A 10,855-nucleotide genomic window follows, 5' to 3' on the forward strand; every position below is an offset into this window, starting at 1 on the left:
TTTGTGGGGGGCGCGGGGGGGGGGGGGGGGCCCAACTCTTGTATGCTCATACAGCTGAAGACCCTAGCGGCAGCCATGTACCAAGGCCACCATGCGCTTGACACCATCAAGTATGGGAAACACAAGGATGTTGCTGAGGAATTGGTATGTGACGCATTCGCCTTATCTGTTTCTACTCCTTGCAAACGTTCTCGCATAATCGGTACTCGTGCAACAAATAAGGTTCTCAATCCGGAGTTGCAAAGCGCGCTGCAAAACCTAGAGGCTAGTGTTGCTAACATGGCGGAGTTTGTCGTGCTTTTGGGGGGATGCGAGCGCATCTCCTGTCGACCCTATGACGCATATTTTACATCGACAACTTCATGTTTGGTCGCCATGTCGAGAAGCAGCAGATCATCAGGTTCTTGCTGCACCACAACACCCCAGGTTCTCTGGCCGTGCTTCCAATCATTGGTGATGCTGGAGTTGGGAAGAAAACTCTTGTCGCCCATGTATGTGACGATGAGAGGGTGCGTTCTAACTTTTCTATGATTTTGCACCTAAATGGAGATGATCTTTTCAGAATGACACACCATGAAAGCTTGTCAGGGAGGATACTGGTAGTTATTGAGTTTGTTTCATATATACATGAAGATGACTGGACAAGATTCTATCATTTTTTTATGAACATGGACAGAGGAAGCAAGGTCATGATCTTAGGTAAATTCGCAGAGCTAGAGAAGTTTGGAACCGTTAAACCTATATCACTGAAATGTTTGGCATTAGAAGAATTCAGGTACCTGTTCAAGACCCTAGCATTCGGAAGTGCGAACCCGACAGATTATCCGCGATTAGTCGCGATGGTGGAAGAGTTTGTCAAGGTGTTGGGAGGGTCACTCACCTTAGCAAATGTGCTTGCAGATGCACTGAGGAAAAATCTAGTTGCCCGTTTCTGGATGTACAGGTTGAACGCGGTCAGAGATATGGTCAAGGCGAACATTTCTTGTTTCGGCGCCCATCCACAGGTGCTTCTGAATCAAGGTCACCCAGTGCACCTAATCGGCGGAAACATTTTGTCTCCTGCTGCTCCATCGCGTGTTGTAGACTGTGCTATCGGTATGGCTAATGCTCCGGAAGATGGTCTACCTAGGATTATGTTTGGGGACTTAATATCAGCAGCAGGTCACCTTGTCTTACCCAAAGGAGATTTTAGGCTAATTTCATGGGAATCAAGGCTACCGCCTTACACACAATTTATTCACTTGGTGCACTCTCCGTTCCAAGCTGCCCCAATGGTAAAACTGTAACACCCTTGTCAGGGAAAAAGTGTCCGAGTTTATTTATGGCCTGCATAAAATAGGTATAATAAATGAAAATGCCAGTGAATAGAAGTCCATCAGAAAAAGGTTAGTTCAGCAAATGCCCTCAATTACCAGCTAACGAAGTGAGAGAATATGTGCTAACCAAGTCACACAACAAATTTTTAGGGCATTGCTACTTGCCAGTTTCTAGTCGTATCTGACCAGAAGAGAGAACCAATGCAAGGACCCAAATTTACTTGAAATTGTGCTGACCTCGGTGGCGCGGCAGGCCAGCAAGCTCACATCGTCAGCTCTCCAGAGAAAGTATTGGTGGCTTGACGGTCATTTCACAGAACACCATCCGGGCACCAGAGCGGAGCTGACTTCCTCGCATCCTGCCTTACTGGAGACAGAGGAAGTGACACACAGTACCAATGGTTAATTTTTTTTCAGACCGGAACAGCAGGTGCTCCGGCTTTTCATTATAGTAGGAGGAAAAACTTTACAAAACCAGGATGCCGGGATTTACTGTAATGAAAAACTGGGTGCACCGAAAAAGGAATTTTTTTCCAAGAGGTTTACTTTAATGAAAAACTTTGTAAGAAATGCAATACATATGGTTCTTTGGATAAAATTCCTACGAGATAAAATCCTACAAATCAAACATCTTACACACACACAATACAGGTTATAAATACATGACTTCCTAGAAGGCTTGCATTCAATATTTTCTAATTTTCACTACAAATATATATCCAAAAAAAATTTGTATTGATTGAATGAAAATGGTACATTAAAACGTTATTTTTTTTAATAAAAAAATAGCATTCCATGATCAAAAGATGTGTATCGGAGACCATGTCAATATTTGAGTTATCTATTTCTAATCTGAGCGAATACTTGAGATTCCAACTGTACAAAATCCCCGTAGAAATCGTCTGAATCAAAAGGCCTTACAAAGGCACCGCTGCACGCTTCCTCCCAGACAGGGGAGTACTCTGTTCCGCCGCACCTAGAGCACCATTTCCACTTGTAGCGAAATGAACAAACGAGGTATAAGGCGGCAATCTTGATTCCCACGCAACTACATTGAAATCCCCTTGCGGCCGGACTCCAGGATCCAGCAGCAGATCCCCAAGCCTTACCCTCGGCAGAAACTCCCTTCCCACAGCAACCTCAGTGCGGCTGCTGCCGCTGGTACAGGAAGGCACGATGCAGAGTGGAGAAGAAGCAGGATGCAAGAGGAACTCCGTAATATCTATCTGGTGGCGTCTCTGGAAGAGGGACCTCGGATGCTTACCGAACATGGAGAGGTTCCTCTCAATGGCCTTTCTCAGCCTGCTCAGCATGCCGAGCCAGGAACGGTCGTTCAGATTCCTTCTCATTAAGTCCGCGAATATGTTCGCATCACCAAGTGAGTATTCCGAGTGGAATTCTCTGGCCAGTTCGTCTGCAACCCATGCTAACCGCGGGTGCTGTACCGGGTTCGCGCTCCCGAACGAGAGTGTCTTGAAGAGGTAGCTGAACTCCTCATATGACAGGTTGTTGAGGAAGATTGGCTCAACGGTTCCTAGTCGTTCTGTACTTTTAAGCCGGCTGATGATGATCACCTTGCTTCCACTGTCCATGCTTGTTGCAACGGATGAACAGAACTTGGCCCAATCCTCCTCGTCGACATCTGGAACAAGCTCAACAACCACCAGTATCTTGCCTCGCAAGAGGCTACGATCATGGTCTGCGAATCTAGAGAAGGAATCCCCATTCAGGTGCAGAACCGAAGAGAAGTGTGAGCGGACCCTCTCGTCCTTGCATACATGGGCGACCAGGGTCCTCTTCCCGGCCGTAGGAGCACCGATGACCGGGAGAACAGCAGGCGCGTCACCAGGAGAGCCATGCTGTAGCACGAAGTTCAGGAGCTTCTGCTTCTCAGCATGTCGTCCGAACATGATGTTGTCATTGTACAGATACGCATCGTATGGTCGACGCAGCATACGGTCGCACCCACCCAGAAGAACAACAAACTCCGTCATGCCAGCGACTACATCCTCCAAGCTCTCCAACGCGCCCTGCACGTCGACGAGGGATGTGGCCTTGTTCTTTCTAGCACTTCCATGAACCATGCAAAAACGTTTGTGAGGAGATGGATTGTGAACCACCCCCTCCTCCATGGACTCTTCGAGTGAGATGTACCTGGACGCACCTAGTGTCCAGTAGCCTCGGTACATGGCGTCCGCGAGCATGCTGAGCTGTGCCAACATCCCGGAGTTGGTGATGTATCGCCCATCCGCCTCCTCGACGACCGTGTGAGCTCTCAGGAGCAGCAGCTGCAGCTTCTTGAGCTGCTTCTCTTCCCACTGTGCCCGGCAGCTAGAGTGGAGGTACCTGTTGGCGAGGAAGGAAACGAATCGGCTCACGAGTTCACCTGCTACTGCAGATATAGCAAGCTCCATCTTCAGTTCTCCGACCGACCGAAGGGTGCCAATTAACCAGGGAATCGAATAGAGGGCAGGAAAAGGAGGTGGTGGTAATTGCAGGCTGGCCGTGTTTCCTGTTCCTCTACCTGTAAAACGTTTGTACACTACTCTTTGTAGGTTTAGCGTTATTGACCTGTACGTCAATGGCCGTAGGTGCTGAAAAATATTGGTTAGGTATGGACTACTCCGCCTCTAGCCTATGAAGATTACATGCTGATCTCAGCTTATCTTTTCACACATCATGGAAAAATCATAGTGACTTCCTGACTGGGGAACTCCTTGTCAGTAGTATGGACGACCAGGGAACTCCTTGTCCAGCAAACTTTTGAGATGGGACAATGACAAGGGTCATACTTGTCTATGTTCTTCTCTCTCTAGGAAGGCTTGTTACGGCAATATGGCCTGTTTAAAATAGGTATAAGAAATGGAAATACAAATACAAGGGCATAAAAGTCATCAGGAAAGGTTGCCACCGCCAATTAAAATGCCCTTAATTACCAGCTAACTAAGTCAGGCAACGAAATTTTTATGAACTTTACTACTAGTGGTAAGGAAGGGCAAGATTTTTCAGGCGGGGTAAACAATGTCACAGGTCGTAACTACAAGATAAAAGGAAGTGTAATTTACTCTCTTTTTTATCGACACGTCTTCAAAAGAAACTAAGCAAGTTGGAAATGAAGATAGCGACAATTGAATGGTGATAGCGACAAGTGACATTTACCTTAGGCGGACGGCGGTGTGGACAATCGAGTGCAATCGCTTGGCGAAGAAGACCTTGATGAATTGCATCTAGCTTGCCGAAAGCTCAGGAGGTTGACTAGAAAATTTCATCACCTGTCATAGTTGTTCCTTTAGCTATGATGGAGCAGCTGTCCATCATAGTTTGTCCATCTCACCTCCCCAACAGGATGGTTTGTTCACACAGCAAGAAAAATATCTGCTCACCTGTCACTATAAAACAGGTTCTTGTCCCAGACATCAACTGTGAACGTGAGACTCTGACCAGGGGAGTTTATTGACTGAAACATAGGTGGCAATATAGAATAATACCAATGACTTGTACTGTCCATATGTAAACTGCATCTTGGCCTCCTACACCACCTAGCTTAGAGCATCTAAAGATGGGTCTTGCCATATCAGCTATCACAGGCGATCTGGCTAATCGAATCATCTCTTTTCTGATGGCCAAGTATACGGTTCACGTATGCTCGGAGGAGAAGGTGGAGAGGCTACAACAACTCTTGCTGAGAATTGGCATGGTCGTCGAGGAGGCGGACTCACGATACATCACCATGCTCATACAGCTGAAGACGCTGGTGGCAGCCATGTACCAAGGCCACCATGTGCTTGATACCATCAAGTACAGGAAACATAAGGAATTGATATGTGACTCATCGGCACTATCTATTCCCACTCCTAACAAACGTACACGCACACTCGTCAGTAGTGCATCACACAAGGTTTTCAACTCAGGGCTAATAAGAACTCTGCAAAACCTAGAGGCCGGTGTTGCTAACATGGCGGAGTTTGTCATCCTTTTGGGCGGATGCGAGCGCATCTCCCGTAGACCCTATGATGCATATCTTTACATCGACAACTTCATGTTTGGCCGCCATGTCGAGAAGCAGCAGATCATCAGGTTCTTGCTGCACCACAACACCCCAGGTTCTCTGGCCGTGCTTCCAATCATTGGTGATGCTGGAGTTGGGAACAAAACTCTTGTCACCCATGTATGCGATGTTGAGAGAGTGCGTTCTCACTTTTCTATGATTTTGCACCTGAATGGAGATGATCTTTTCAGAATTACAGACCATGAAAGACTATCAGGGAGGATATTAGTAGTTGTTGAGTTTGCTTCAGATGTAGATGAAGATGACTGGACAACGTTCTATCATTTTGTTACGAATATGGAGAGGAAGTAAAGTGATAATCTTGGGTCAAAGCGCAGGCTTGGAGAAGTTTGGAACCATCAAGCCTGTTTCTCTGAACTCCCTGGCATTCGATGAGTACATGTACCTATTCAAGACACTCGCATTCGGAAGTACAAACCCGGCAGACTACCCGCGGCTAGCAGCGATGGTGGAAGAGTTCGCCACGGTGTTGGGAGGGTCATTTATCGCAGCGAATGGCTTGCAGATGCACTGCGGAAAAACTCGAGTGCTCATTTCTGGCTGTACAGGTTGAAGGGTGCCAGAGACTCTGTCAATAAGAACATCTCTTGTTTTGGTACCCACCCGCAGGTGCTTCTTAGTCGAGGCCAACTGGTACACCTAATCGGCCGCTACATTTTAACTCCTGCTGCTCCATCAGGCATTGTAAACTCTGCTATTGGTATGGCTAATGTTCCAGAGGAGCAGGGTCTACCTAGGATTATGTTTGGGGACCTAATAGCAGCAGCAGGTCACGCTGTCTTACCCAAAGGAGATTTTAGGCTAATTTCATGGGAATCAAGGCTGCCGCCTTACACTTCATTTTCTCACTTGGTGCACGCTGTGCCGAGTTGCGTCCATGACAAGCCTGAAACATCCTTGTCAGGGAAGAAGCGTCCAGGTCTATTTACCTACGTTTTTTTTCCAACTAGGCTCAACCCCTTTCCATTAATTTCGCAATCAACGGAAATACTACATCAGTCTGTATCCACTTTGTCTTAGAGACCAAACCACTAACCAAGGTTGTCAGAATCGCGATTTTGAATCGGATCGGAGCTCTGATGGTAAGATCGCAAATCGTAGAATCTTCACTATCAGGATCGTAGAAACGTAGATTCTATGAACTAAAATCGTAGAATCATAGGGGTTAGTTTGGATCGTAAAGTCGTAGAATCGTATAACAAAATCGCGATTCTGACAACCTTGCCACTAACCACTAACAGAATGGAAGATACCGCCTCCTGTTTTTTGAGAGCTAATGAAACTAAAAAGGGGGGAGCGAGTTGGTGTATCATCAGGAAACCCACCGCAGGACGATCCTGGAACGGACCATCCGCCATGGGGCAAAAACCTGATGACACTCACAAGCCACAGCCCAACGAAACAAAAGACCCAGGATAAGATATGTTGGTAAACGTCTGCGACTAAGCGAACTACTGCCAGAAGACATAAACCCAGCGGGCATCAAACCCCAGTGGGGAACAACGAGCAAAAGGATCGAGCGCTGAACTTCTAGCCAATCTGGATCCCATCTCTGTCTCCTAAGAGTGGCCTGCCTCGAGGATGAGATCTGTCCACCAGCGCAGCAGCAGCGTGAGCCAACCTCTTCACTCCAACTTGGAGCTTCACCTTTTCATCTTCCTTTAGCAAACCTGCCCAATACATCAGAAACGAGCAGGCGGTGAAAACAGCCTCCAGAGGAGAACGAACAACATGGTTATCAAACGTAACTTTATTGCGGAGGGTCCAAATCCCCCATCATATTGCAGCAATAATCATCATGTAAAAAAGCTTCCCGCCCGGAAAAAACTTATAAAGCCAAGCGAAGCTCTGCCAGAGAGAACGAGGACAGCAGGATGCTCCAGCCGTCATGCCCAACACTCCCCAGACCGAACGAGCAAGCGAGCAAGTAAAAAACAAATGATTTGCTGTCTCAACGTCAGTACAGAAGGAACACATGGGGTTTCCAGACCAGTTCCTGATACGCATATTATCCCGAGTAAGAACTGCATTCTGAAACAGCTGCCAAAGGAAGATTTTAATTTTCAGCGGGATAGGTGCTTTCCACACCATCTTATAGTTAGGGCATGATAAATTCCTTTCCAATCATTCATATAAGGATTTAGTAGTAAATTTCCCTTTGCTGCCAAGGCCCCATAGAATCTTATCTGGGGAGTCGTTCAACGACAGTTTTTTTAGCTTCCATAACCATCCAAGCCCACTGCTCGCCCAACTCCCCAACTAGGCTACGCCTAAAGCCAAGCTCATAATTTTTCGCCGCCCAGGAAGCAACAGTGCATTCCTGTTCCTGACATATACTAAAAATATACTAAAAAGATCAGGAAAGCGGTCTTTCAAAGTAGTATTCTCAACCCAAGGATCATACCAGACTCTGGCAAGGTTCCCACTTTCAATCTTAATTTTTCTACCCGCCATATATGAATCCTTGACCTTCATAATCGCTTTCCAGCAGGGGGAGTCCGAAAAACGGCTCCGAATGCTAGCTACTGTTTTGTTTCTGAAGTATCTTGCTCTTACTATACGCTGCCATAACCCATCGCTCGTTTCTAATTTCCACCACCACTTAGCGAGCAGGGCAATATTTTTCTTATGAAGATCTTTAATCCCTAGTCCCCCAATTTTCTTCGATCGACAAATTCTTGTCCACTTAACCATATGATACCCACGTTTCTTATTCTTTCTCCTCCAAAAGAAGCGTCTGCGATGTTTATCCAACTTTTCAATGAAAGTTTTGTTGAAGAGGAACATTGACATAAGGAAAGAGGGAATTCCATCCAAACTGGACCCTAACAAAGTCAATCTGGCTCCAGAAGATGCCGCATAAGCTACCCAGGCATCGAGCTTTTTGACCATTTTACCATCAAGGAAATCGAGATCAGCGTTTCTAAGAGTAGAGTAAGTAACAGGGACTCCCAGATATTTCATAGGAAGTATGCCCCCTTGACACCCAAACATGTTGGTATATACCAAATCAGTGTCATTATCCCCCCCCCCCCCCCGATGCTAAATATCTCACTCTTCTCAAAGTTGATCTTAAGCCCAGACTTAAATTCGAAGAGATACAGCAAGAGTTTGATATTAACAGCTTTGTCAACATCATGTTCAAAACAAAGCACCGTGTAGTCCGCGTATTGTAGAATGCCAACACCATTCTCAATATCAGCGGCTAACCCTTTAATGAGACCATTTTTTTGAGCTGTAAGAACCATTTTGGTTAGGCAATCAACCGCAATATTGAACAGGAAAGGGGAGTGAGGATCCCCCTGTCTCACCCCCTTAGCACTTTGAATGTAAGGTCCCACCTCGTCATTAATCTTGACACTAACCGTGCCATTTTTTAGGATTTGAGATACACATCCACACCATTTAGAGCTAAATCCATGCTTCCTATGACAATCAAGCAAAAAGTCCCAATTGACTTTGTCATATGCTTTCTCGAAATCAAGTTTAAGAATCACTCCCACTTGTTTTTTGAGGTGGGTATAATGTAGAACCTCATGTAGCGATAGGATCCCATCCACTATGTGTCTCCCCTTAATAAAAGCATTCTGTTGAATACTGAACAATTTATGGGCATATTTGCTAGCTCTAATATCCATGGCTTTAGTGAGTAGCTTGTAAGGGCAACGTAATAGACAAATGGGCCTATACTGCTGGATTTTATTAGCATCAGTCAACTTAGGCAGCAAGGTTATGATACCATAATTAAGTCGTTGAACATCTAACTTGCCTTCATGAAACCATTCAAATAGGCATAGGAGATCACGGACTACTACATCCCAGCAGTGTTGATAAAATTCAACAGGGATATCGTCTGGGCCAGGGGCACGGTTAGATTTCATTTCAAATAAGGCTTTTTTGATCTCTTCCAATGAGAAAGGTCGAGTCAAGTCCTCATTGTCATCAGGAGTAATCATCTCATCCTGAGACCACAATGTTGCATATATCTGACAAATACTGCCAGGAGCTGGACCAAACAAGGTTTTATAGTATTCAGTAGCATGGGCAAGTAGGTTTTTAGTGCCTTCAATAATAGTGGACCCACACTCCAGGGAGATCATGGAGTTTTTCCTACGACGGCCATTAGCTACTTTATGGAAAAAGTCAGTGTTATTGTCTCCTTTCAACAACCACCTCTCATTAGAAAATTGATGCCAGTGAAGTTCTTCTTCAACATACATATTATTAAGCTCTACTAGATTTTCCAACTTCCTAGTATATGCCTCCCCGCTTAAACCATCAGCCTCCTCCAGATTTTCAAGCTCCTGCAGTTCGAGCTTGATGATATTCTTCCTGATCTTATTATGACCAAACAAATTGGACCCCCAACCCTTAAAAAATTTCTTAATTCTCTTAAGCTTAATATTCAAGGAGTCAATGGGGTTTATAGTGTAAACTGGCCTAGACCAAATATCATCAACCAGAGGAAGGAAGTCTGGGTTACTGAGCCAGGCATTATCGAACTTAAAACACCTATTACCTGGTGCTCTAGAGGAAGCTCTCCCACCATCCACCAACAAGGGATTATGATCTGATATCTCCTTGACCAGTTTATGCACAGAAACGAGAGGGTATAAATCCTCCCAATCAGGGGACATGAGAACTCTATCCAATTTTTCCAAAGTTGGGTTATCTTGTTTATTGGACCAGGTATAGCAACCACCAGTCATATAGATCTCTCTCAACCCAAGCAAATGAATAACAGAATTAAACACCTCCGAGAAGTGGGACATAGATGTTTTTTTGTTTTTCTCCCCGCTATGTCGAATGATGTTAAAGTCTCCCCCGACCAGATAAGGGATATTAATGTTATGACACATGGATGACAGTTCAGCAATGAACTCGGGTTTCTACTCATCATGTGCAGCACCATATATAGTCATCAAGGCCCAGCTACAGTTTTTGTTCTTATCGAACAAGTTCAACTGTAGGATGTATTTACCACACTTGGTCATAAGGATATCAAATTTTTCCTTATTTAGACCACAAAGAATGCCACCAGATTTCCCCCTAGAAGGAATCCACTCCCAATGAAACTTTTGGTTCGGATCAATTTGTCTAAAAAAGGCAGGATTATAAGACTTCTTCATAGTCTCCTGAAGTCCAATAAAATCTAAATTGTAACGCCCCGAGACCGATGTGCCAGGTGTCGTTCAGTTATTCGTTGTTGTTGCATTGTCTTTGCTTGCGTGTCATGCATTGCATATCATGTCATCATGCGCATTTCATTTGCATACGTGTTCGTCTCATGCATCCGAACTTTTTCCCCGTTGTCCGTTTTGCAATCCGGCGCTTCGTTCTCCTCCGGTGGTCATTTCTACCTTTCTTTTGTGTGTGGGCATTAAACATTTCCGGATTGGACCGAGTCTTGCCAAGCGGCCTTGGTTTACTACCGGTAGACCGCCTGTCAAGTTTCGTACCATTTGGACTG

General features: G+C 45.3%; 2 pseudogenes; both read left to right on the forward strand.

Annotated features, from left to right (window-relative positions):
- Window positions 1–36: 36 nt before the first annotated feature.
- LOC125528480 lies at window positions 37–1,420 on the forward strand (annotated as a pseudogene).
- A 3,455-nt stretch (window positions 1,421–4,875) lies between these two features.
- Window positions 4,876–6,405, forward strand: LOC125528481 (annotated as a pseudogene).
- Window positions 6,406–10,855: the final 4,450 nt, after the last annotated feature.

This window comes from Triticum urartu, unplaced genomic scaffold (assembly GCF_003073215.2).
Source record: "Triticum urartu cultivar G1812 unplaced genomic scaffold, Tu2.1 TuUngrouped_contig_4904, whole genome shotgun sequence".
NCBI classification, from domain to species: Eukaryota; Viridiplantae; Streptophyta; class Magnoliopsida; order Poales; family Poaceae; genus Triticum; species Triticum urartu.